Source organism: Ursus maritimus, unplaced genomic scaffold, assembly GCF_017311325.1.
Source record: "Ursus maritimus isolate PB19 unplaced genomic scaffold, ASM1731132v1 scaffold_8, whole genome shotgun sequence".
Taxonomy (NCBI): Eukaryota; Metazoa; Chordata; class Mammalia; order Carnivora; family Ursidae; genus Ursus; species Ursus maritimus.
In genome coordinates, this window is record NW_024426996.1 from 80,377,744 (window position 1) to 80,403,591 (window position 25,848).

The window sequence follows — 25,848 nt, forward strand, 5'->3', positions numbered from 1 at the left end:
GGGCCATGGGACAGAAGCTGCAGTGCGGGGAACCATGGCCCCAAAGGGACGGGAAGGGATGAAATTCATCCAGGTCCTAAGAGTCTGCATGTCTCATGAGCTCCCAAGTCATACCAGTGCCACTGAACTTGGACCACAATGGGAATAGCAAGGCTTTAAAGAAGAGTTTATATAAAAAATATCTTACGGTACAAGAGCCAAAGAACCAGTTGGAGAAACCCCCACCTCTTTTTTTTAAGACAGATCAATTTGGATATTGCTCTTCTGAAGCCTAAAGATATGACAGGAAAAACAATATGCTCACAGTGACACTATTTCAAGGACTCAAAGACAAAGTATGAAAACAATTTGGGACTAAAAGTCAACACAGAAAAAATAAACCAAGGACCTGAATGTAGTCTTTAAAACTGACTCTTCTCTAAGTGTATCCTTTAAATTTTTAGTTTAATCTGTTCACTTTAACCTAGTTTGTTCTAAAACAATGACGCAAAGAACAAAACAATGGTCGTCTGACAGTTCTTCATCAGATGCAAACGAAGCTGAACATTCTGAGCCAATGACACAAAGGTTCCACTTCAGTGGTTCAAAAACAAGAAAAGGAGAAGAAGAATATACAGCATTGTTATTTCTCTATCACTAAGTAACTCCTGATCTGAAGCCGTTTACACCAGTGAATAAGGACGCGGGCAACACTGCAGAGGGAACCACAGCTGTTTCTTGTGCCAGAGCTGACTCACAATCTCTGAAAAACGAGATAAGGCAGAGATTGTTTGTTTTTTAAGATTTTATTTATTTATTTGACAGAGAGAGACAGCGAGAGAGGGAACACAAGCAGCGGATGCAGGAGAGGGAGAAGCAGGCTTCCCGCCAAGCAGGGAGCCAGACACAGGGCTCAATCCCAGGACCCTGGGATCATGACCTGAGCCGAAGGCAGATGCTTAACCGACTGAGCCACCCAGGTGCCCCAAGACTGCTCTTTTTACGACAAGCTGCTGTGCGAATAGGGCAAGACGAACTGCAGACCAGACATGCATGTGTCCGTCCCTTCCTTCAATGAGGAAGTCTATAAACTTAAAGTATACATATTCTGAGCCCAGTAATCAAGAAAAAACATAATTCCATTTTTAAAGCACAAACCTGTACTTAGTTTTTGTCAATTATGCCTTCAGGTTTCATTAACCTAGCTTTTAAGAGCATGTTAAGACAGCAAATTTTCCTAGAAAGATCTCTACAAGTAAGTTATTACTTAATCCAAATTTTTAAAAAAGAAATGGGAAGGGGCGCCTGGGTGGCTCAGTCGTTAAGCGTCTGCCTTCAGCTCAGGGAGTGATCCCGGCGTTATGGGATCTAGCCCCGCATCAGGCTCCTCCACTGTGAGCCTGCTTCTTCCTCTCCGTCTCCCCTGCTGTGTTCCCTCTCTCGCTGGCTGTCTCTCTGTCAAATAAATAAATAAAATCTTAGAAAAGAAAAGAAAAGAAAAGAAAAGAAAAGAAAAGAAAAGAAAAGAAAAGAAAAGAAAAGAAAAGAAAAGAAAAGAAAAGAAAAGAAAAGAAAAGAAAAGAAAAGAAAAGAAAAGAAAAGAAAAGAAAAGAAAAGAAAAGAAAAGAAAAGAAAAGAAAAGAAAAGAAAAGAAAAGAAAAGAAAAGAAAAGAAAACCCACTCCCCCTGCTTGTGTTCCCTCTCTCGCTGGCTGTCTCTATCTCTGTCAAATAAATAAAATCTTTAAAAAAAAAAAAGAAAAGAAATGGGAAAACACAGATGCAAAAAAAAAATTCTGGCAACATTAGAGTATTTTATAATAATTTAAAAGGTACTGGGGCGCCTGGGTGGTGCAGTTAGGCACCCAACTTTGGATTTCAGCTCAGGGCATGAGCTAGGGGTCGTGAGGCTGAATGAATCGTGCTTCAGGCTCCACACTCAGCGGGGAGTCTGCAACTCTCTCCCTCTGCCTTTCCCCTCTCGCACACTCGCTAATAAATCTTTAAATAATAATAATAATTTAAAACATAACAACAAGCCCACTAGTTGTTAATGTCTAACAGTACACCAGTGGTCACAAAATCAGTATTAAAATCTGCTCAATACATTATGAAACTATAAAGATTCCTTGGCATAACACACATAAGAGATTTTAACATTTAAGTGAAAAACTATAAAATTTCCTATTCTATTCTGTAATCTTATCACTACTGTAATTATGATCACACAGACAAGATGATACAATGGCAAATGAGCTGTACTAAAGCTGAACAAATTGATTAAAGAGAAGTGCGGATCAGTGTTTCTCTATCTCGATACTCTATCAAGCTGCAATAATTTTACCTGTGTAAAAATTTTAAGATTTCACTAATCTTAATATGTTGCTACCTAAATCAAAGGAACCTCTGGGAACAATCCTTTCAAATAAACACACAAACGCAACAGAACCCAAAGGTCTGGATGAACCCTGACAACCAAGGTTGGCCTATCCACGTGACATCTCACATCCACCCTGCCCACGTCACTCCTGGACACACAACAGCCTCCTAATTAGTTTCTCTACTTCTTGTCTCCCAACAACCCCTGCACCAAACCATTCCCCCAGAGAGAACAGGGAGTTTCAAAATTATGCCTGATGTCGGCACACGCTGCCCTGCTTAAAACCCGACGGCTAATAAAAGGACTTTAGCTGAATCCTGATCTAAATCTAAAAATGAGATTTGAGACAGTTAGACATGTGAACACCAACCAGACTTGGATGGCATTAAGGAATTATTATTAAAAGTTTTAGATGTGATATTATTATGGTTATGTTAGATATATAAGATACATACAGAAATACTGATGGATGACATAATATCTGGAATTTGCATAAAGCTTCTCTGAGGGGAGGGAGAGTACGGGTTACACAAAACAAACAAGACAGGCCACGTGCTAATAATGTTGAAGCTGGATGAAGGATAAAGCGGGATTCACCACAGTATTCTGTCTATTCTGTAGTGTCTGAAAGGCTCCATAATTTTCCCTGTTCTTAGACTAAAGCACCTCAAGACCCTACATAAAGCTGGTCTCTGCCTGCCTTCAGATGAACATATTCCAGCAAGTTCTTTCACACAGAAACCACTGATAAGGGGATGAAAGGATATTTTAAGATTAACGTCCCTTGTCTAATGTCCCACAAGACACCACTGTGCCTTGTATGTTATTTACTGGTCTGGAAATAACAAAGTGTGTCCTGGAATATTCTTTCTCACCAAAGTTTCTAGCCCCAGGATGATCCATCCCAATGTGTAACTAAACCTTAGATCAGAAACTAGACAAAGTCTTGCTTCTCTTAAATATCTATGAGTTCATTCTAAAGCCTGTGGAATGATTCAATTATTTCTTCGCATCTCCCTTCCAGCACAGACATTTTGCTAATGGGTAACTACCCCAACCAGTCACTTGATTTACTTCTGAATCACTAAAGGCAGAACACTCAAACCAAAGGCTGAAACAAGAAAGTAGCCATTAACAAAATTCTCTGCATCAAGTGTCAAGAGAGCCATGTCGGTTTCTAAATATTCTTAAAACATTTCTCAGAAACCATGACTGCCAGGTGATAATGAATTATTGCTCCAAAGAAAATAAACCAGAAGGTATCAAAAATGCTCGTGTAGTAATAAAAGTGGTAGTTTCTGCTGCTGTCCTTGGCCACCTGATACCCAACTCCAGGCAGCCTTTGGAGTCGATAGGAGAGTAAGAAAAGAAGGGACCTCTGTACCACCTGCCTTTACTTCTATGGCGCTTAACAAAATCCCCACTACTGCTACTTCCCCTATTATGTGCAAGGCACTGGAGATAAAAAGTTGCAAAATGAGTAGATGACAGACAAATAAAGGTAATCAAATACTCTTGCTGCCATGACAGAAACCCACTTATGTATCAGCAAGGGAGAAATGTCTGATGGTAAGAGGCAAAAAGAACAGAGTGAGGGTGCTATGGGTTGAACTGTGTTCCCCCCAAATACAGCTTATTTGGAAACAGGATCACTGCAGACATAATTAGTTAAAACAAGGTCATACTGGAACAGTATGGGCCCCTCATCCAAAATAACTGGTGTCTTTACAAAAAGAGGACATTTAGATACGATACAAATACATCTCACCGTGTGAAGATGAAGGTAGAGGTCAGCTGAGGTGATGGATCTACAAGCCAAGGAATACAAACGACTACCAGAAAATCACCAGCGGCTGGTGGAAAGGCCTGGAACAGATTTACCATCATGGCCTCAGAAGACACTGACCCTACTGACACCTTCATCTTCCATTTTTGGCCTCCAGAACTGAGACACAGTGAATTTCTGCTGTATGAACCACCCAGGCTACGATACTTTGTCATGGCGGCCCCAAGAAACTAACACAGAGGGCTGTCCGGAAAGCTTCACAGGAGAGGTGCTTTTAGAGCTCACCCCAAACAAAACAAAAACAAAAAATGTAGTGATGAGAAGTGATGGACGTGTTAACTTGACTGTGAGAATCATCTATACGCATATCAAATCATCAGATTGTACACTTTAAATATACTACAATTTTTTCAATTATACCTCAATAAAACTGGGGGGGAAAGCTTTAAAAAATGTGGAGTCTTCGCTGTAAAGAGTGACAAGCTTTTAAACAGGAGGAGCCGACACTGATGGCTAAGCTTGGGCAAAGGACTGGGAACAGCGCTGCATCCAGTCCACACCCTGTCCAGCGCCTCGGGTGGGAAAGCAAGAGAGACGTGAAAACTCTAGCCAGAAATTCATGATGAACTTCTAGCAACTGGGTTGCTATGCCAGTCAACGAAAGAGGAGTCCCTAATATCTACTGGCAGGAGGGAGTCCAACACCGGAGCTCTCTCCCAAATTAAACAGAACACAAACGTCATGAGTTACACCCCTCACGGCTCACATTACCAGCTTTGTTCTCCACTTCCCCTAACGGACAAACACCCACCTTATGTTTAAGATTCTTCTTCACAGGTTCAGGCTGAGTGCTGTGCCCTACTTGGGACCTCAAAGTTAAGTAAAAGCCTTTAATTACTCTGATCGGATCATTTCTATTCCTGTGTCTCCGGATGTTCTCTTGCAAATGAAACTGCTCAAAAGTCCCCTTTAAAATAACCACTGCTTACTGTGTGTAAGTGCTGATCTAAAACTCACTTGCAGGGTGCCTGGGGGGCTCAGTCAGTTGAGCGTCTAACTCTAGATTTCAGCTCAGGTCATGACCTCAGGGTCCTGGGATGGAGTCCTGCATTGGTGGGGAAGGGGGGGGGGTCCCCGCCCAGCGGGAAGTCTGCTTGTCTCACTTTCCCTCTGCCCCCCCTTGCATGCATGCCCTTGCTAATAAATCTTTTAGTAAGTAAAAATAAAAATAACACTCAATTGTATATGTATTAACTCATTTTTCCCCACAGATAAGATAACTGAGGCACAAAGCAGTTCAGCAGCCAGCACGAGGCTGCTGCATCTGAGCTCCAGCGGCCTGGCTCCAGAGTCTGCTCCCAACTGCGTGACACGTGACCCCTCGCCATACATCCTCGCACAGATCAAAGTAGAAAAGAAAAGTAGAAAGAAGGGGCGCCTGGGTGGCACAGCGGTTAAGTGTCTGCCTTCAGCTCAGGACGTGATCCCGGCGTTATGGGATCGAGCCCCACATCAGGCTCCTCTGCTATGAGCCTGCTTCTTCCTCTCCCACTCCCCCTGCTTGTGTTCCCTCTCTCGCTGGCTGTCTCTATCTCTGTCGAATAAATAAATAAAATCTTTAAAAAAAAAAAAAAAAAAGAAAAGTAGAAAGTAAAATGTAGTCAAAGCAATGCTTCCCAGCTTTGTTGCCCACACTTATGCTCCTTTTAATCAGGAAATGATGATCTGGGTAGGTCCTCCTTCTTCCTCTCTCCCTGATGGTGAATGGTTAGTCCCCAGCCTAAATCTTCCTCAGTTTATTTAGTGTTTACATACAGTCATACACCTGATGTTGTTCTTTTAACTATAGCTTTTTTTTTTAAAGATTTTATTTATTTATTGAGAGCACGAGCTGGGGGCGGGGGGTGGGGGGGACAGAACAGAGGCAGAGGGAGAAGCAGACTCTTCACTGAGCAGGAAGCCTAACATGGGGCTCGATCCCAGGACCCCAGGATCATGACCTGAGCCAAAGGCATATGTTTAACTGACTGAGCCATCTAGGTGCCCCTAACTTTTTTTTTTTTTTTTAAAGATTTTATTTGACAGAGAGAGCACAAGCAGGCAGAGCAGCAGGCAGAGGGAGAGGGTGAAGCAGACTCCCCGCTGAGCAGGGAGCCCGACCTGGGCCTTGATCTCAGGGCCCTGGGATCATGACCTGGACGAAGGCAGATGCTTCACCGACTGAGCCACCCAAGCCCCCTAACTACAGCTTCTTAATCAATTCTATGGTGTACTATTACAGAGTTCAGTTGCTTAAGGATGCACAGCCATAAATGGAAAAGCAAAAATTTGAAAATAAGACAATGGTTTGGAAACTGCCCTCTTAATTGCTTCTCTTTAAACAGTCTTCATGTGCTGACAGGACCCTCCGGTCCCAGGGTCAGTACTGGGCAGTGGACATGCCACTGGGCCCGGCGTCAGTGGTCAGTTCCATTCCTTCCACTGTGTAACTTCAACGAGGACGAAGTCCTCATCCATAAATAAAAATATCTCCCTAACCTAATGAATCAAATGAGACAACACAGCCAAGAGCACCGTGGGGAACAAATGAGAAAACGGGATAGAGAAATCATCACCACTTCTACATCAAACTCCACGCCTAATGCTTCTCAGTCCAGGTGGAAGAATGCATCCAGCCCGTGCAGGGAGCCAGAAGAGAGCCTGTACAGGAACTGACAGGAGTGTGACAAAGGGCCCCGCAAAGCACCATGTTTGCACCCACATTAGTCCACGTAAACAACTCTGTGACGGCTTGCCATTTGCAGGTGAAAAGTGGACTCAGTTTCAAGTTCCCGAGGTCTCAAGATAAATAAAGGCCATGGACCCAAGCCCATTCACGCCAAGTGCCAAGCTCATCCAACGACTGTCACACAAGAAGTTGAAAGGGGGGCGCTGGCCGAGGGCAGGAAGCACAGTGCTCCCTCCCCACCATTTAGCACCCAACAGGCCCTCAATAAAGATCTGTCAAGTGGATGAATGGTGAAGAAAGACAAATCATCCTCCATGACTCATATCGTAAAATTTGTTTCTGTCCAGAAAAATTATAGTGACGTCCAGTACTTTCAGATGGCACATGAGCTCGTATCAATCAGTTTCTTCTCAAACAAGTGCTTTTCTGTCTTCCTTTTTTAAAAAGATTTTATTTTTAAGTCATCTCTACCCCCAATGTGGGGCTTGAACTCACAACCCTGAGATCAAAAGTCACATGCTCCACTGACTGGGCCAGCCAGGAGCCCACAGCAAGTGCTTTTCAAGAAGAAATTCCACAAAGGAAACTGCAATTCAGATTTCAAAAGAGGAACGTGGGAGGAGTAACTTTATATACTGTGCCTCACAATGTTAACAAGTAACGGCCACTCCCTGGGAGAGTCTCCAATGCAGCCGCTGACCCAAGTGTTCTAAGCTACACGCCCTGAGCCACCACACAAAATCCAGAGCAGAAGTCAACTTTACCCTCTGACAGTGCCAACCACTTTCTCTATTTTTGCTCCTTCACGATATTATTTGTGTCCTTCAATTACTATACAATTTTTATTTTTCACTATATTTTTACAGAAGTGATGGAGTCTTTCAAAACTTGCTGTTTTACTGAAACAAAACTCTTCCTGAATTTCATTCCATAAGCGTGGCCTGCTAAAGTAAGGGTTTGAGTTGGATTTGTTTATTTTTCTGGGGGGAGGGAGAAGTTGGGGAAGTTTGGCAGGATTTAAGTAAGGGAGATTAAAAATACTGACCACAAAAACAAACAGCTTTTTCAGAATTTAATGGTTGGTGACTAAATGTTCCTATTCGTGAAGTAATTGGTTCCCGTGGAAGACAAATGATAAAAGGAAGCTTTGAAGAGAGTAGTCACCCAGGGCTAACAGACTGAGAAGGACGCAAGTGCCGGGCGTGCTAAGACACAGATATTCTGCACACGCAAAGATCGAGCTGTGAGCTACTTTATTAACTCTGGGACTTCTGAAAACAGGGCCAGGTCTTCCTCTTTGGAGCTAGTCAGGAAGTATTTAAAATCACAAGCATAGTAAAATTCTGCCAAAGGCATACTCTCCGAAAAGTAATTATGGCAGCTGATGGGGGATAAACCCCCTTTATGCTACCAATTACGAGCACACAAGTTTTTAGATGGTTTAGTTTTCACAAAAATAAGGATATACTATATCAAGTGAAAAAAGCAAAATACAAAAAATGATGTATGGATGGTTCCTCTTAAGGGAGAAGAGGAGGGATAAGAAAAATATTTGTATCTGCATAAAGAAACGAAAGAAGAATATACAAGAAAGTTAAAATGGTGGTCTCCTTGTGTTTTGCTTTGTTTTGTTTTTAAGATTTTATTTATTTATTTGACAGAGAGAGACAGCAAGAGAGGGAACACAAGCAGGGGGAGTGGGAGAGGGAGAAGCAGGCTTCCCGCCAAGCAGGGAGCCCAATGCGGGGCTCGATCCCAGGACCCTGGGATCATGACCTGAGCCGAAAGCAGATGCTTAACGACTGAGCCACCCAGGTGCCCCAAAATGGTGGTTTCCTTGTAGGAAGTGAGAAGGATCTGGGTAGAGGGAGGACAGAGATGGCCAGGAGAGTCTTTATTGTTCATATATATGTATTTTTTTAAGTTTAATTTATTTTTAAAAAATTTTAAAATAGAACACCATTAAGAACATAAATAATAAGCATCACTGAAGGTATAAAATGAACAGAGCACACAGCACATTGTATCTCCAGGAGCAAGAGGATATCAAACATCTGTTTACAATTTTATAGTTTGATACATATTCTGTTAAATCTTTCAGTAAGGTGGCCCTATCCTGATTTTACAGGTGATAAGATGCAGGTTCTAAGAGACTGTCTTACCCTAAGTAGAGAGAGTAAGAGTTGAAAATGTATTGTGTTAAATGAGCCCCTCACAGTCTCTCCTCCAAAATGATTCTGTTCACACCAGAATCGTTTATAACCGAGTATTTCTTTAAATCGGTACTGGCTGATTGATTAAAATGGAGTATTTCTTTCAATCCATATTGGCTCTACTTCGCAGCCCCTACTTCCATGCTGCCAAAAGCCCTGGAGTTCCCGCCCTCGAAGGATAAAAGGGCATTTCGTTCTATAAGCAATCAGATAGGATGTACCCCCCTTCTGGCGTTAGAGAATGACCAGCAAGGTTTAGTGCAAGCACAGGGCACGGGTCGCACCGGGCTGAGTCTACAGCCATGAGGGGACATAGTCCAGCCTGCTTTGTGAATTCCCGTGGTCTAATGGCATCTTACCCTGCTCTCTGCCGCACAGGAGGTGCTCTGTAAGTGTGTTCGACTGAGGAGTTAGTAGGCAGTGTGCGAGGACCTTACAGCCTCTGACTCAGCGTGTAAAGGTCTCCATAGCAGACCCCTTAACTCCGACCCCCTCGCTTTACAAGTAGGAAGCCTAAGGCTCAGAAGACAAGAGGACTACGGGCACACAGGAATCACTGGCAGAGAGCAGCAGCCTGGCGCGTGTCTCGAGTCAGACCAAGGCCACGTGTGAGTCCACCTTGCTGCTTACTAACTGTGTGATCCCGGACAAGGATCTTCTCCCTGGGACTATTTTCTCCTCTGTGAACCGGATGTGGTGATGGTAACCTTGCGGGGTATCGCAAGAATCCTAAATGCTGTTTGGAGAGCATTCAGCAGCATTTGGCAGACCGGGCACGTGCATTAAGGAGTGGCCGTGATTACCGGACATGCCTGGGTGTTCCAGCCAGGCCTATGAGCACTCCACAGCACCAAACCGCTTCTTGCTCATAGGATTTGTATTGCTTGTGACAAATAACTGAATATTTCCATCTCTGTCACAACTACAACTAGTTTCAAAAATACATTAAAAAATAATTTCTCACATATATATTTCTCAATATTGCTAGCACTATGTTAATATCCAAATAACCTCTGAAGTCTTTAGAAATTCCAGATGATACCTTAAAGGGGAAATTATGAAAGTCTTAATAACCATAAACCCAAAAAAAGGTCAAAAACAAACACAGAGGAAAATTACGCTTCAAATTACATACATTCATTAGTTTTTACTTTTCAAAATGGTGCCATTTCGATAGACATGACACCACTGCAGTAGAGGGGACAATCCAAACTCTGAAAGGCTCCACACTTAGCCTACAAACAGAAGTGACAGGTCCTAGCAGAGGGGCCTGGCAGTCAGCATGCGAAATCAGCACACCACACACTGTGCAGGCAGGCAAGAAGGGCTATGGGTAGGGGACTGGACGCACAAGGAGATGGGGAGGCAAGTTGCAGCATTAAGTAGGAGGGCGGAAGGAGGCTCTGGGGAAGGTGACATCGCAGGTGGTGCCGCCGGCGTCCAGCCACTCCGGGCAGAGGAAGAGCTAGGGCCAAGGCCAGGAGTGAGGGCTGGCATTTGCTTGGAAGTGGGAGAGAGGGATAAAACAAAGTTTATCATCATTTTCTTTAACTATTAAAATATTTCATTTACATTTTGGTAAAGAAGCAAAGATATCGAAGGTCCATTCAAACCTAAATTGTCCAAAACAGGACTATTAATCTTAATTTGAAGCATAATTAATCTTACCCTAGTCTTGTCTCCCTGCTCTCCTCAAACTCTTATAACTTGTTCTCCATAAAAATATAATCAAACCATGTCTTGCCCCTGCTTAATTCCCACCAACAGCTTCCTACAGTCCCTAGAATAAACTCCAAAATCCTGGCCGCAGCCAGCAGGGACGTTCCCAGTCTGGGCCCCAGCCATCTCTCTGCCCCAACGTCCCAGGTCCATTAGCCTCCCTTCTGTCCACAAACACACCCACGCCTTCCTGCCTCACAGCCTCTAGGCCTGCTCTTTTCTCCGTCCTGAACACACCTATCCCGGCTACACTGAGTATCTTACTCCGTATTTCAGGAGCAAGTTATAGGTCAAATTTCACCTCTAAATTTTGAGATTGGTTTCCCTGCCCACGCTATTCAGAGCAGCCCCTACTCCCAGCTCTCTCAAGTCACCCTGCACTTCCTTTCCCTTCAAGGATCTTACCACCACTGTCAGAGCACAGACTCTGGAGCCAGAATGCTTGAGTTCACACTCCAGTCCCGCCACTTACTGGCTCTGTAAGCTTGGATGAATTCCTTAACTTCTCTGGCCTCAGTTACCACTTCTGAAATAATGAGGCTAACGATAGTACCACCTCACATGGTCAATGCATGTAAAATGCTTGGAAAGAAGGATCTGACACACAGGAAGCATTCAAGTGTGCGCTGTTACACTCTCCCGATTAGAATGTAACCCCAGCAGTGCCAGAGACTCACCTGTACCATTCACTACTGTAGTCACAGGGCTAATGCTTTATGTATATACAGGAAGACAGACAGAGAGGAGGAGAGAGAGAGAAATACATGTTCAGGTCTCACATTCCAGACTGGTAATGCTAATCTAAGTATCTGGATTCCAGAGCATGTGATGGTAAGAAAAGCCATGGCTCTGCTTCATTTAATCACAACTGACACGTGACTCAAAAGACTCTGGGGACACAAGTAGCTAACTCAACAGACTCCAAATCTCAGTCTGCCACTCAGGAGGAGGCTCCAGACTGCAAATGGACAATCTGAATATCAAATTGGGTTTTGTGTTTGGAGGTGCCTGGGTTTTACGTTTCTAAGAATTACGTCAATTCCCAAAGTTGGTACACCGACAGTAGCTATTATCTGTCTCTAGCTGACTGGATTTGAAAACTCAAGCAAGTGTAGCTCCCAGAGGCAGGAAAATAAGAGGAGAATTCTAGACCTCACAACTAAGTGTGCATGGTACTATACAGTGAGGCTCATAAAGACGGCGGAAGACCCGGCCGAGAAGTCAGGACGCAGAGGTTGACCAGATACATGTGAGCATAGAAAATTCTATCTAGATTTGCAAAGGAAGAAAAAACCCACTCTGCGGTCCAGTTAAAGAACTGAGGAGGAGACTGTCTAACAACACTAGCTTGAGATGAGAATGTTTCCCTGGCAAACATAGGAATCAGGATCAGAGGGAAAGTTTAACGGTTACAAAGGAGTAGAACGGAGAAGTCATAAAAATGATCTTATGAGCAATACAAAGGATGAAGGACGTGGGCAGCCACAGGACCCATCAAGTCCACAACACTGACAGAGGCCAACATGGTGAGACAGAGACTTCTGTCAACCTCTCCTTCATCCCACAAGCCCTCGTTATCTGGTGGCTGAAATAAGAGCAGGCTGTTTGCCGGGCTGTCTCTGAGGGATCCAACAGCTCTGCTCTCCACTTGTAATCTGCCTGAAATCAGTATCCTCTGGGAGGCAGCGGATGGTAAGAAAGTCCGAGAGCGGACAACCCTCAGGTCCTACAACTGCGGAGAGGCAGTGATGCTTAATGGGAAGAAGGGAGGCTTTGGGGTCACCAGGGTTCAAACCCCAGCCGAGATATTTACTGAGATGGTACCCTGAACAAGCTATTTGTACCTCAGTTTTCTCATGGATAGAGGGGGGACAATGATAATACCCAACTGACACGACTGTGGAGTGAACACATGCTCGATATCATGTGTGGATGAAGTCCCATTCACCAGCCCGCGTAATCATGATAGCTGGTGCCAGAAAACACCGTCCCTCAGTCATAGGGGGCATCCCTGTTCACGTCCCACCCCCTAAGCCAGATCTAGGCTTTCAGATCTATTTCAGTGAATACCAGAGTAACTCCCTGAAGTTACTGAGTAGACAAACATGGCTATTAAACAGAAAGATCTAGTTAACTGATATTCTGATTAATAAGACAACCATTTTTCAAAATTATAGAATATAATTTGATTCTTGATTAGCAGGTAAGGACGAATATAATAAAACATACTTAAAACTAAATAACACTGAGCAAATCAACCTTTGGTAGTTAAAATTCTCCAGAATTATTTTATGTACCTAAATGAATGTCAAAAGCTCTCAAATATAAACCCCATATTTTAAAAAGTATTACACATTTTGGGATCGAGGGAAACCCTGTAATTTTTACATACCCCTTTTATTTAAAAATGAAAACAAAATTATACATTTTGGGATTGAGGGAAACCCTCTAATTTTTACATACCCCTTTATTTAAAAATGAAAACAAAATGGTTAAACACAGAACTATTTTATATCTGTATATGCAGAGGTGCTTTTAAAACCTTAAAATCATGAGGCGTAGAGCATGCAACCATTGATCTCAGGGTTGTGAGTTCAAGCCCCATGTTGGGTGCAGCGCTTACTTAAAAAAATAAAATAATAAGTAATAAATAAATCTATAAAACCTTAAAATCATGAGGCTATTGATTAAAATTTTGGAAATAAAACCTTTTCAATTCAGGGAAAGAAAACAACTTGGAGGGCACCAGAAAAGATTCACATTCTGAAACCACTGACTGTTGATTTTACCCAGACGTGCTAAATGGCAATTACGTAATTAGAACTGTGGAAGAAATTCAAGATCCGGGGTGAAATATTAATAGTATGTCCATATAAGGACATAGTTAAGCCCAGCAGAGGCCAACTGCTCTTTTCAAGGAGGAAAAAAAGTTTATCCCTTTCATTCTGTCATTTAACACCAAACTAAGTAATACTAGCACTTTTAACCTGAACTTAATCCAGCTCTGAAATGATCAAATAATTCATTCTTTCCCAAGTATTTTCTACTGGTGTGTCTAGGAAAATCTTGAGCCGTGGTTTTGCAGCCTGACCTTAGTGGAGTTACATAAAATAGAAACAATGCATCAAGGTGTTCAGCCCATAGTTCAAATGAATAAAAACACTTTTACTTAGGGGAGGCATTTCTATTCAGGTCCCCAAAGCATGGCATACTGTACTTCAAAATTCTTTCCACACAACAGTACAGAACACTTCTGGAAAACTACAGCATATTTTAACAAGCCAATAAAAATGCAAAGCATCCTCAAATAATTGTGACATGGCAAATAAAATAAATATCCCAGAAAATGTGACCCGTTTAGAAAATCCTAGCTGCAGGGCCTTGCCTAGGGCAGGGGCTGGAAAAGCAGTTGCTGAACAAAATAGCGGAAAACTATGTCTCTACAGTAACTGCTGGAAAGGTAAACCCGCTGGTGGAAAGGAAGTGCACAGTGAAAGAAACCCCCAAATGGGTTAGGACTAAATATAAAGTTTCACTTCCTTTTTGGCTCAAAGAAACAAAGGTATCACTAAAGTTTCCCTACTCTGGTAGATCGGAAGCGGCTGCTTTGTCATTTCTCTGATTAGCAGGTAAGGACAAACGGTTTTCATGTTTATTTACATCTCCAACTTCTCCGTCCACCTACCTAACAAAATCTTGACGTAGTTTTTCTTAGAAATTAAAAAAGTAGTATGCCTAGTGACTGTTTGTCATGTTTGATTCCCCAGACTATTATCTTCTGCAATTTTATTTTTCAATGATTAAATATTTTAATATTTTGCATATTTAGTTCTGCAAACTTTTTCCTGAGATCTTCTGGTTTTAAAGAGACAGTTCTGAGATGCCTGGATGGCTTAGCCGTTAAGCGTCTGCCTTCGGCTCGGGTCATGATCTCAGGGTCCTGGGATCGAGCCCCACGTCGGGCTCCCTGCTTGGCGGGAAGCCTGCTTCTCCCTTTCCCACTCCCCTTGCTTGTGTTCCCCCTCTTGCTATCTCTCTCTGTCAAATAAATAAAAATAAAATCTTAAAAATAAATAAATAAATAAAGAGACAATTCCCATTCTTTCACAGGCACGTGTCACAAAATGTTCCAAGAAAGTTTTTGGGATTTATCTCTGATAAACATTCTATTTTGCTTTTTCCCCATAGTCTCTACAGTTTTAAACATTTGTCCTTAACCATCTGGAATTAATTTTCATAAATGACGTTTTCCAGTTATCTCATCGCCAATAACTGCCTCTCCCCAGAGACACAGAGGTGTGGTTCTTCACTCCCCAACAGGCCCGCTGGTGCGTGGTTCAGCTTTGAGCCAGCAGCACCCCACTGCTTCCCCACAAACTACACGGTTTGACCTGCACCTCAGTTTCCTCAAGTCATACGTTCCAAGGCTGTTGGGGCAATTAGAAATAATAAAAGTGAAATATCTAGCACAATGTCTGACACACAGTGGATACTCTATCAATAAGAAATATTTTAATTATCTAATGTCTGATGAGAATATAAAACATGCTAAAATTTTCACTTCAAAAACTTCAAGAACATTAGGTTTAACCAACTAAAGTTAAAATAGATTATTTTAATTAAAAATAGCATTTTATTATAAACTCATCTTACCTTTTTATATTTCAACAAAAAAACTACTGCATTCTATCTGTATCAACATGTGTAGCTTAGTTAATTTAGATTTCTCACTTTAACTCAATACCTAAACCAATACTCTTGTGTCGTTTACTGAGACTGACTTGGGTGTGGTTTTTAAAACAATTTAGGGCGAGGTGCTTGAAGATAAGCCACCCAAACCTTCTGTTTGAGTCAGCAAATTTAAGTGAACTTCAATGTACTTTATCCTGTTTATATTTCCAAAAACATCTGATACCAGATTGGTACAGAAAGAATCTTGCTTGTATGCCCAGGCTGAGTGTCTGCCTTTGGCTCACCTCATGATCCCAGGGTTGTGGGCCCAAATCCCACATCCTGGTCCTTGCTCAATGGGAAGCCTGCTGCTCCCCCTGCTTGTGCTCTCTCTCTCTCTGACAAATAAATAAATAAAATCTTAAAAAAAAAAAAAAAAAAGGAAGGGAGGGAGGGAGGGAGGGAGGGAAGGAAAGAAGGAATCTGGCTTGGGTCTTCAACAAAATTCCATTAGCCTCCCAATGCTAACTGATTAATAAGCATGCTCAATTCACATTAGAGTTTAGACCCCAGGGCCAGACCACCTGGGTTCTGATCCCAGTTCATCACTTACTAGCTACATATCCTTAGGCACATTCCTTCATCTCTCTCTCTCTACATACATACTTTAGTTTCTTCTCTGTAAAATGAGAATGATAGCATTATCTACTTCCTTGACTTAAGATTAAATGAGTTAACTTACATCAAGTGTTTTGTATAGTGCCTGGTACACAGTGAGCAATAAATTAAGACAATTAAAAAATGGTAGCTATTATCATCATACGCAGCTGCACCTATAAAGATAAACTGAATCTCTTAAAAAAGGACACTGGAAGAACATTCTATGATGGGCACTAATTAACTGTCCTCCTTAATATGTGCACAGGGACACATGGCAGCACCACTTACTAGAGGTCCCTCTTACAGATGGCATCACTGTTCCAGATTGTCCATTTTTTTAAAAGATTTATTTATTTATTTATTTATTTGAGCGAGAGTCGGGGGGGGGGACAAAGGGAGAGGCAGAGGGAGAGAGAGAATCCCAAGCAGACTGCCCACTGAGCAGGGAGCCCGACATAGGGCTCAATCCCACAACCCTGAGATCACCACCTGAGAAGAAATCGGGAATAGGACGCTCAACTGACTGAGCACCCCAAGCGCCCCTGTATTGTCCCTGTTTAAACAGCTAGACTACAAGCTTACTGAAGTCAGGATCGATTACAATGCTCATCTTCTGACATTCCAACACAACGCTCTGAACACAGATTTTAAATAATGCTTATTAAACTAATATAATAAGGGGGCGCCTGGGTGGTGCAGTCAGTTCAGTGCTGTACTCCTGATTTTGGCTTAGGTCGTGATCTCAGAGTTGTGAGATCCAGTTGTGCACTAGAGCTCAGCATGGAGTCTGCTTGAGATTCTCTCCCCCTCTCCCTCTGCCCCTCCAGCTTGTGCTTGCACTCTCTCTCTCTCTCTAAAAGTAAATAAATCTTTTAAAAGAGGGGCGCCTGGGTGGCACAGCGGTTAAGCGTCTGCCTTCGGCTCAGGGCGTGATCCCGGCGTTCTGTGATCGAGCCCCACATCAGGCTCCTCCACTATGAGCCTGCTTCTTCCTCTCCCACTCCCCCTGCCTGTGTTCCCTCTCTCGCTGGCTGTCTCTATCTCTGTCGAATAAATAAATAAAATCTTAAAAAAAAAAAAAAATCTTTTAAAAGAAAATTAATATAATAGAAAAAAGGGCAGTAAGACAAAACCTAGAGGCATACATTTTTAGCCCCAGAAGGAACTTTAATAAAAGTCATCCAGTTAATAGGGGCGCCGGTGTGGCTCAGTCGGTTATGCGTCTGCCTTCTGCTCAGGTCATGATCTCAGGGTCCTGGGATCAAGTCCCTCCTTGGGCTCCCTGCTCAGCAGGGAGCCTGCTTCTCCCTCTCCCCTCCCCCCTCCCCATGTGCACACTCTCTCTCTCTCAAGTGAATAAATCTTTAAAAAAAAAAAAAAGTCATCTAGTTATTTTACAGATGATAAAACTGAGCAAAGTAATGACTTTACTACCAAAGTTTCACATGCTGGCCAAGCCAGAGCTAGTTCCTTCCTATACCAAGAACACCAACACATCTCCCTCACTCCACTGACCCTCAAGCTGTGCACATTAGAATCACCTCATACTGAATACACTTTTCCTAAGTTTTAAACCAGAACACGACCACTACTTCCACTACTAATAACTACCACTTGGAGATGGAGTAAGGCAACTATTTGAGAGGCCCCATCACTCAATAAGACTTTCCATAAAAACCAATGTTATTTGCATGTAAGAAATACATGAAACCTCCAAGGGCTAAACAAAAAAAGGCCCAAAACCCTGAGAATGAAACTAGTTAACTCCAAATGGGAACCACTCACAAAAGGTAACATCAGCAGAGGTCAAATACCAAAACTGAGCATTGCTGGAGGCAAAAAAGGAGCCAAAGAGCTGGAACTCTGAAGACAGTGGATATGGTCTCTGGTGGGCAGTGACCCTAGCTCACAGTAGAAGTAAATACAATCCTCTCAGGAAAAACATCCTCAACGTTGATCCCCAGGTTTTTTCCCCAGGTTAAAATCAACCAAATAGGAGGTCTTAGTAAAAATTCCACAAACCCAAAAACAATCTGCATGAGTGACAGTCTTCAGAAATAATGAACCATACACTTAGGCCTTCAAAGACTTTGGATACTAGAATTATAATACAGAACACAGAATAACTATGTATGAAATGTTTAAAAAATAAATTAATCACAAATATGACAAGCCTCAGAGATTATCACAAATGAGCAGAGCTGAAAAAGAAACCAAATAGAACTTTCAGAAATAAAATGTTGAAAAAATTATTTACAGGGCACGTGGCTGCCTCAGTTGGTGGAGCATGTGACTCCTGATCTCAGGGTTATGAGTTCAAGGCCCACCTCTGGTGTAGAGATTACTTAAAAAATAAAATCTGGGGGCACCTGGGTGGCTCAGTCAGTTAAGTGTATGCCTGCGGCTGGGGTCATGATCCCAGAGATTGGAGCCTTGGGCTCCCTGCTCAGCAGCAAGTCTGCCTCTCCCTCTGCCCCTCCCCCGTTTGTGCTCTCTCTCAAATAAATTTTTTTAAAAGATTTTATTTATTTATTTGACAGAGAGAGACAGCCAGTGAGAGAGGGAACACAAGCAGGGGGAGTGGGAGAGGAAGAAGCAGGCTCCTAGCAGAGGAGCCTGATGTGGGGCTCGATCCCAGAACGCTGGGATCACGCCCTGAGCCGAAGGCAGATGCTTAACGACTGTGCCACCCAGGCGCTCCAATAATAAATTTTTAAAAATAAATACAATCTTAAAAAAACTTACAAAAATACATTACAAATCAACTAATGAATTAATAGCAGCTTTGACACAGATGAAGAGGAATTAGTAAATTAAAAGACAGGTCTGAAGAAATTCCCCAGAGACCAGCACAGGGAGACAGGAGATATAAACCATGCCGGAAGAGACAGAATAAGAAGTCCACTACACATTTACTGGAGTTACAGGCCAAGATAATAAAGAACAGTGAAGAGTCTGCCGAGGCCGCTGCCCTGGATCCTCCCTGCACCGCCGAGCCATGGTCAACCCTACTGTATTCCTCAACATCGCTGCAGCTGGCAAGCCCTTCTGCTGCATCTCCTTGGAGCTATTTGCAAACTAAGTTCCAAAGACGGTGAGAACTTTCGGGCTCTGAGCACTGGGGAGAAAGGATCTGGTTATAAAGGTTCCTGCTTTCACAGATTATTCCAGGATTTATGTGCCAGGGTGGTGACTTCACATGCCATAATGGCACTGGCAGCCAGTTCAACTATGGGGAGAAATTTGATGATGAGAATTTCATCCCAAAACACATAGGTCCTAACATCTTGTCCATGGTAAAGGCTAGACCCAACACAAATGGTTCTCAGTTTTTTGTCTGCACTGCCAAGACCAAGTGGTGGGATGGCAAGCGTGCAGTCTTTGGCAAGGTGAGAGAGGGAAGGAATGCTGGGGAAGCCATGGAACACTCTAGGTCCAGGAATGGCAAGACCAGCAAGAAGACCACCATTGCTGACTGTGGACAAACGTAATAAATTTGACTTGTGTTTTATCTTAACTACCAGACCATTCCTCCTGTAGCTTAGGAGAGCACCCCATCACCCCCATCTGCTTAAAATACCCTACAATCTTTGTGCTCTCACTGCAGTTCCATGAGTTCCATATTTTTCTTACTCCCCTCCAAGTCTAGCTGGATCATAAAGTTTATGATTATGAAATAGAAACTAAACAACAACAAAAAGAATAGCAAAGAATCAATATAATATCCAAAGAGAGAATGGCTAACAACTATATGTAACTGAAAGACATGAATCCACAAATAACAAGCAAATAAATAAAGAGAAATACACATCTTGTATACACAGTAATGAATCTACAGAACAGCAAAGGCAAGGGGAAAAAAAGATCATCTACAAAGGAATAACAACTAGACACTGGCAAACTTGTAACAGAAACAACAAAAGAGGAATAGAGTATCTTCAAAATGCTAAAAGGAAATAACTGTCAATCTGGATTTCTACACCAAGCAAAACTATCTTTTGAGAATGCATGCAAAATCAAGCCACTTCAGATGAACAAAAACAAAGGTACCACCTATATACCTGCAGAAAAGGAACTTCTAAAGAAGAAAAAAATGATCCCAGGAAGAAAAATCAGAAATGCCATTAAGGACTGTGAGTAAAGAAACTGCTAAACAGGAACAAAATCTAAAAATATATTTTATATAGTGATGATGATATCCAATTTATGAGTTTAAAAAAAGGCTGATCTAGAATACTGAATAACAGTAGCACATAACCTGATAGTTGAGTTTAACTGGAATTAAAGTGCTTCAATATTTTTGTTTTGTCCGGTAGAAGAAGATAGCATTAATTTCAGACTTTGTCCCATACATGCAGGGTAAAATTTCGAGGGCAACCACTAAAAGAGAACAAAACAGAGTATGTAATTTCCAAACCAAACGAGGGGAGAACATAAAGGAAAAAAGAAAAAAACAAAACTTAGTTGTTTAAAAAGGCAAGCATGGGGGCACCTGGGTGGCTCAGTTGGTTGGGCATCTGACTCTTCATTTCAGCTCAAGTCGTGATCTCAGGGTCATGGGAACGACTCAGCGGGGAGTCTGCTTTTCCCTCTCCCTCTGTTCCTCCCCCTGCTCGCCAGCTCTCTCTCAAATAAATAAAATGTTTAAAAAAACAAAAAGGCAAGGGCATCTGGGCGGCTCAGTCAGTTAAGCATCTGCCTCCGGCTCAGGTCATGATCTCAGGGTCCTGGGATCAAGCCCCACATCAGGCTCCCTGCTCGGCTGGGAGCCTGCTTCTCCCTCTCCCTCTGCCTACCGCTCCCCCTGTTTGTGCTCTCTTTCTCTCTGTCAAATAAATAAATAAAATCTGGGGCACCTGGGTGGCTCAGATGGTTGAGGGTCTGCCTTTGGCTCAGGTCATGATCTCTAGGTCCTGGGATCGAGCCCCCTGTCGGGCTTCCAGCTCAGTGGGGAGTCTATTTCTCATTCTCCCTCTGCTTCTCCCCCTGCTTGTGCTGTCTCTCTCTCTCTCTCTCAAATGAATAAATAATATCTTTTAAAAAATAAAAAATAAATATTTAAAATAATTAATTAATTGAAAAGGCAAGCATGAAGGGGAAAAAGACAAATAGGAAACAAAACGGAGGGGCACCTGGGTGGCTCATTCGGTTAAGCATCTGCCCATAGCTTAGGTCATGATCTCAAGGTCCTAGGATCAAGCCCCGTGTTGCAGGCTCCTGGCTCTGCACAAAGTCTGCTTGTCTTCCTCTCCCTCTGTCCCTCCCTACCACTCGTTTTCTCTTTCTCTCTTAAATAAATAAAATCACAAAAAAAAAAAAGAAAGAAAAAAGAAAACAAAATGTAAAATGATAGAAAAGGTACAAATTTATCAGAATCACGATAAATATAATGCCAGTTAAAAGACAGAAGTTACACGCAGTATGGTACGCTGAGTAATCGTCGCCAGAGATATTAGTTCTAACCCCAGGAGCCTGTAAATGTTATTTTACATGGCAAAGACTTTGCAGATGTGATTAAAGATTTGGGGTGATAAGATTACCCCAGGCTACCTGGATTACCTAAATGGAATTGCCAATAAAAAGGCAGCTGAAGGGAACTCTGACTACACATTCCTAAGACATGAGAGCAGTATGACCAGGGACACAGAGACTGCGGTGAGGCCGCCACAGCCAAACACTGCTGGCAGCCTAAGAAGGTAGAAGAGGCAAGGGGCAAATTCTCCTCTAAGAATCTCCAGAGCCATCACCTTGATGTCAGCTCAGTGATACAGATTTTGTGCTTCCAGCCTTCAGAACTATAAGAGAATACTTTCTGTCGTTTTAAGGCACCAAGTTTAAGGTAACTGATTACAGCATCCCCCCCAAAAAACGAACATATCAATAAAACATAAGAAGAGAATATAAGTCTTCAAGTAAATGGATGAAAATAGGTATACCAGGCAAATACCAACCAAAAGAAAGTTGGAGTTTCTACGTTAATATGAAACAAACAAAAAAAAAACCCATGGAAAATAAAAGCATTTATTTGGGATGGAAAAGCCATTACATAGTGATAATAAGTTCACTCCAACAGGAAGATTTAAAAAAAAAAATGTGTGTGTGCGTATATATATACAAATATATATATACGTATATATGTATATATATACATATATACGTATATATATATATTTAACATTTTTAAGGCATACTTTTTTTTGAGAGAGAGAGAGGGGGAAGAAATCCCAAGCAGATTCCATGCGCAGCGTAGAACCCAACATGAGGCTTCATCCCGTGACCCCAAGATCATGACTCGAGCTGAAACCAAGAGTCAGACACCTAACCCACTGAGTCGATCAGGCGCCCATAAAAGCATACTTTTAAACAGCTTAAGGCCAAAGAAGAAATTATAATGAAATTTTAAACACACTTACATACTGAAAAGATAATGCGCTGAAAACCACTGGCTTCCCTAAAGAGCTACTTTTAGAGAAACACATAGATGCAAACACTTTATGTTAAGAAAAGTGACCAACTTCTAAGAAGTTAGAAAAAGAATAAATCTCACACCATTTAGCAATCCATAACCCTCAGTAGGCTTTATATATATATTTTTTCTAATCCTTAAAACAACTCTGAGAGCCAGATTATAGGTACAGCTAAAAATGTGCTAATTACCTGAGTTTAAAAGCACAAATCGTATGTCCTTTCAGGGGGAAAAAAAAATGTATATACATCACATCTCACATTGTGATTCGTGTATCTACTCTAGCAAATGACATGCAGCCTTGATTTTTACTGAGAATAAAGATGATGTCATAGCTTTTTTCACAGCACAGTGAAATCCGGGGTCAACAGCCTCAAAAGCCAAAATAACGTACAAATAATTCGTTTTATGAAAAAGGTACTGGCAGCCTCCCATAGCTGCAGTCATGAAAACCTCCACTATTTTCATGAGGATTCTACTTCATCCTAGCACAATATGAAGCAACAAAAATGAAAATTCTCTACCAGAAAAAGTTAAAATATACTTTAAAACAGAAATGCTAGCTTGATTTTTCTAAGATATGAATGTAAAGTAACTGTGGGTGGGGCGCCTGGGTGGCGCAGTGGGATAAGAGGTTTCAGCTCAGGTCAATCTCACAAGGAGCCCCAGGTCTGTGCTGGGTGGGGAGTCTACTTGGGACTCTCTCTCCCTCTCCCTCTGTCCCTCCCTCTCTTGCTCTCTCTCTAATAAATAAATCTTTAAAAAAAAAGAAAGAAAGGGGGCGCCTGGGTGGCACAGCGGTTAAGCGTCTGCCTTCGGCTCAGGGCGTGATCCCAGCGTTATGGGATCGAGCCCCACATCAGGCTCCTCCGCTGTGGGCCTGCTTCTTCCTCTCCCACTCCCCCTGCTGTGTTCCCTCTCTCGCTGGCTGTCTCTATCTCTGTTAAATAAATAAAATATTTTAAAAAAAAAATTAAGAAAGAAAGGAACTGTACATGATGACGTGAAACATTTCAACGACTTGAACAGCCCTAACAGGCATCCACCTCGGGTCCCTCCCAAAGACCCTAGCAGAAGAACCTGGACAGCCAGCCTCATGGGCTTATGCTGCTCTCCTACAGACTTGAAGAGCCCTGAGCCCTTGAAGCGGGACTTCCGTTCTTGCTATCTTTGATTCCTGAATGCTCAGTACAAATCCTGCTACACTGAAGGCTTTTTTAAAAAGTTCAATGAATTCATAAGTCTCCTAAACGCTAGTATCACTTAGAAACTAGAGACAAAGAAAATTCAGTCTCATCACTTGAGTAAAAGCTGGAAAAGAAATGCTTCCTTCCCCTGAAGAAAAACCCTGCTTTCCTAAACAATGCATCCATCAGACACCCTAGGCAGCAAACAGAGCACGCTAAATGTTCCAGATACTCCAGGTCAGTGACATCGCTGGTGTTGCTGGTGTTTATGCTGTCGGAGTGCACTGTGCTTCAGTCCCTGGAGGCGATGCTCAGAACAAACTGAGAGAGTGTTATCTGGATGGTGGGGCCATCTAGTTCCCCTAAAGATGGGTGGATGCATGTCACATCCCTTCCTCCTAGACAATCCTAAAGGGAGCTCATTCCATGAGACTCAAGCCCCATTTCTAACCCCCCCCCCCACCTGCCTGAAGCTCTCTGCAACAATTTGATTAATGGCATCATCTGGGAATAAGGTTGGCCTGTTAACTAAAATACTCCTAAATCTTGGAAAGCATGGTTAACTACAAAGCTCTTGCTAAGCTGCAAACATGTACAGCTGCACATGACACAAGTACCTCCACACAGAACTTTGACTGATTAAAAAAAGAAAACAGTGGGAGTAGCTAGTACACGGGGCTCTCTGTTGCCCTTGTGTGCCTTTCCCTATTAGCCCACTTCTCACCAGTGTAACACTGGAAAAAGAGGAAAGAAAGGGAAAATGCACACTCACAGCACACCTGTGTGCCGTGAGTCAAATGTTGCCTCGCTGTGGCCCCACGAGGCTTTGGGTTAGACAAGATTGTTACTGTTACTACTCTGACTTCTACAGATGAGAAAAGGAGTTCAGAGAATTTCACCAACTTGATCCAGGGCCACACACTCTGAGTGGCAAAACTGGACTTGCTCCTGACACCATATCCCTAATACCCAGCACTAATTCGATAGCTGACAACGGACTTGCTTGACTAAAACCCCTAATGCAGCGTTGGCATGTTTACAGATTTACTGAGATATGTTCACATACCATAAAAATTGACCCAATTAAAGTGTACAGTTCAGTGTTTTTTTTTCATTTATTCACGGACATGTACAACCACCATCAAGATCTAATTTTGTAACATTTTCAACACCCAAGAAGAAACCCCAGGCACACTAGCAGGCACTCCCCATTCTGACTCCTCCTCCTCCTTTCTCTGGCTTGCTTCTTAGCATAAGATTTTCCAAATCCATGCATGTCCAGCATATAACAGCACTGCATTCTTTATTGTTGCCAAATAATGCTCCACTGCATGGATACACCACATGTTGTTTATCATTCATCAGTTTATGGACATTTGAGCTCTTTCTACTTTTCCACTAAGAATAATGCTGCCGTGAACATTCACGTACCAGCTTCTGTGTGGACAGATGTTTTTATCTGGCATTTGCACTTTTTTTTTTTTTTTTTAAGATTTTATTTGGGGGCACCTGGGTGGCTCAGTCAGCTAAGCATCTGCCTCCGTCTCAGGTCATGATCCCGGAGTCCTGGGATCAAGTCCTGGGATGGAGCCCTTCATCCGGCTCTCTGCTCAGCAAAGAGTCGGTTTCTTCCTTTCCCTCTGCCCCTCTGTCCCTCTCCCTGCTCATGCTCTCTCTCTCTCTCTCTTTCTCTCAATGCATTTGCATTTTCAGAGTGTTTTCACAACATTCTCTGCTTTGCATCTTAAAACTGCTTCACTTTGTAATGGAGAAAACGGAGTCTCAGAGCAGCAAAGTGCCTTTACCACCTACTGCTCTATCACCTCAGTTAACCAGCAGTAAACCCACACCTTCCAGGTGAAGACTTGCTCCTTCCTTAACACCACACTTCTCCATCTCCTCTGCAAGGAATTTCAAGCAAGAACAAGCAGAAGAGAAAATCCGTATTTTTAGGTACAGACCTCCTTAAGTCATTCTCAGTTAATCCACAGGGCAAACCAACATTCAGTCTTTCAGAGCAGGAGAAGGGAAGAGCAAAGTGCTCAGGACGGAATATTCCA

At 42.5% G+C, this 25,848-nt stretch overlaps 1 protein-coding gene and 1 pseudogene across 4 annotated transcripts in view; one reads left to right on the plus strand and one right to left on the minus strand.

The window, feature by feature from the left end:
• Positions 1-25,848, minus strand: part of LOC103676653 (alpha-adducin) — an 83,095-nt gene that overhangs the window by 44,319 nt on the left and 12,928 nt on the right. The window lies entirely within an intron of this gene.
• On the plus strand, positions 18,862-20,633 carry LOC121101407 (annotated as a pseudogene).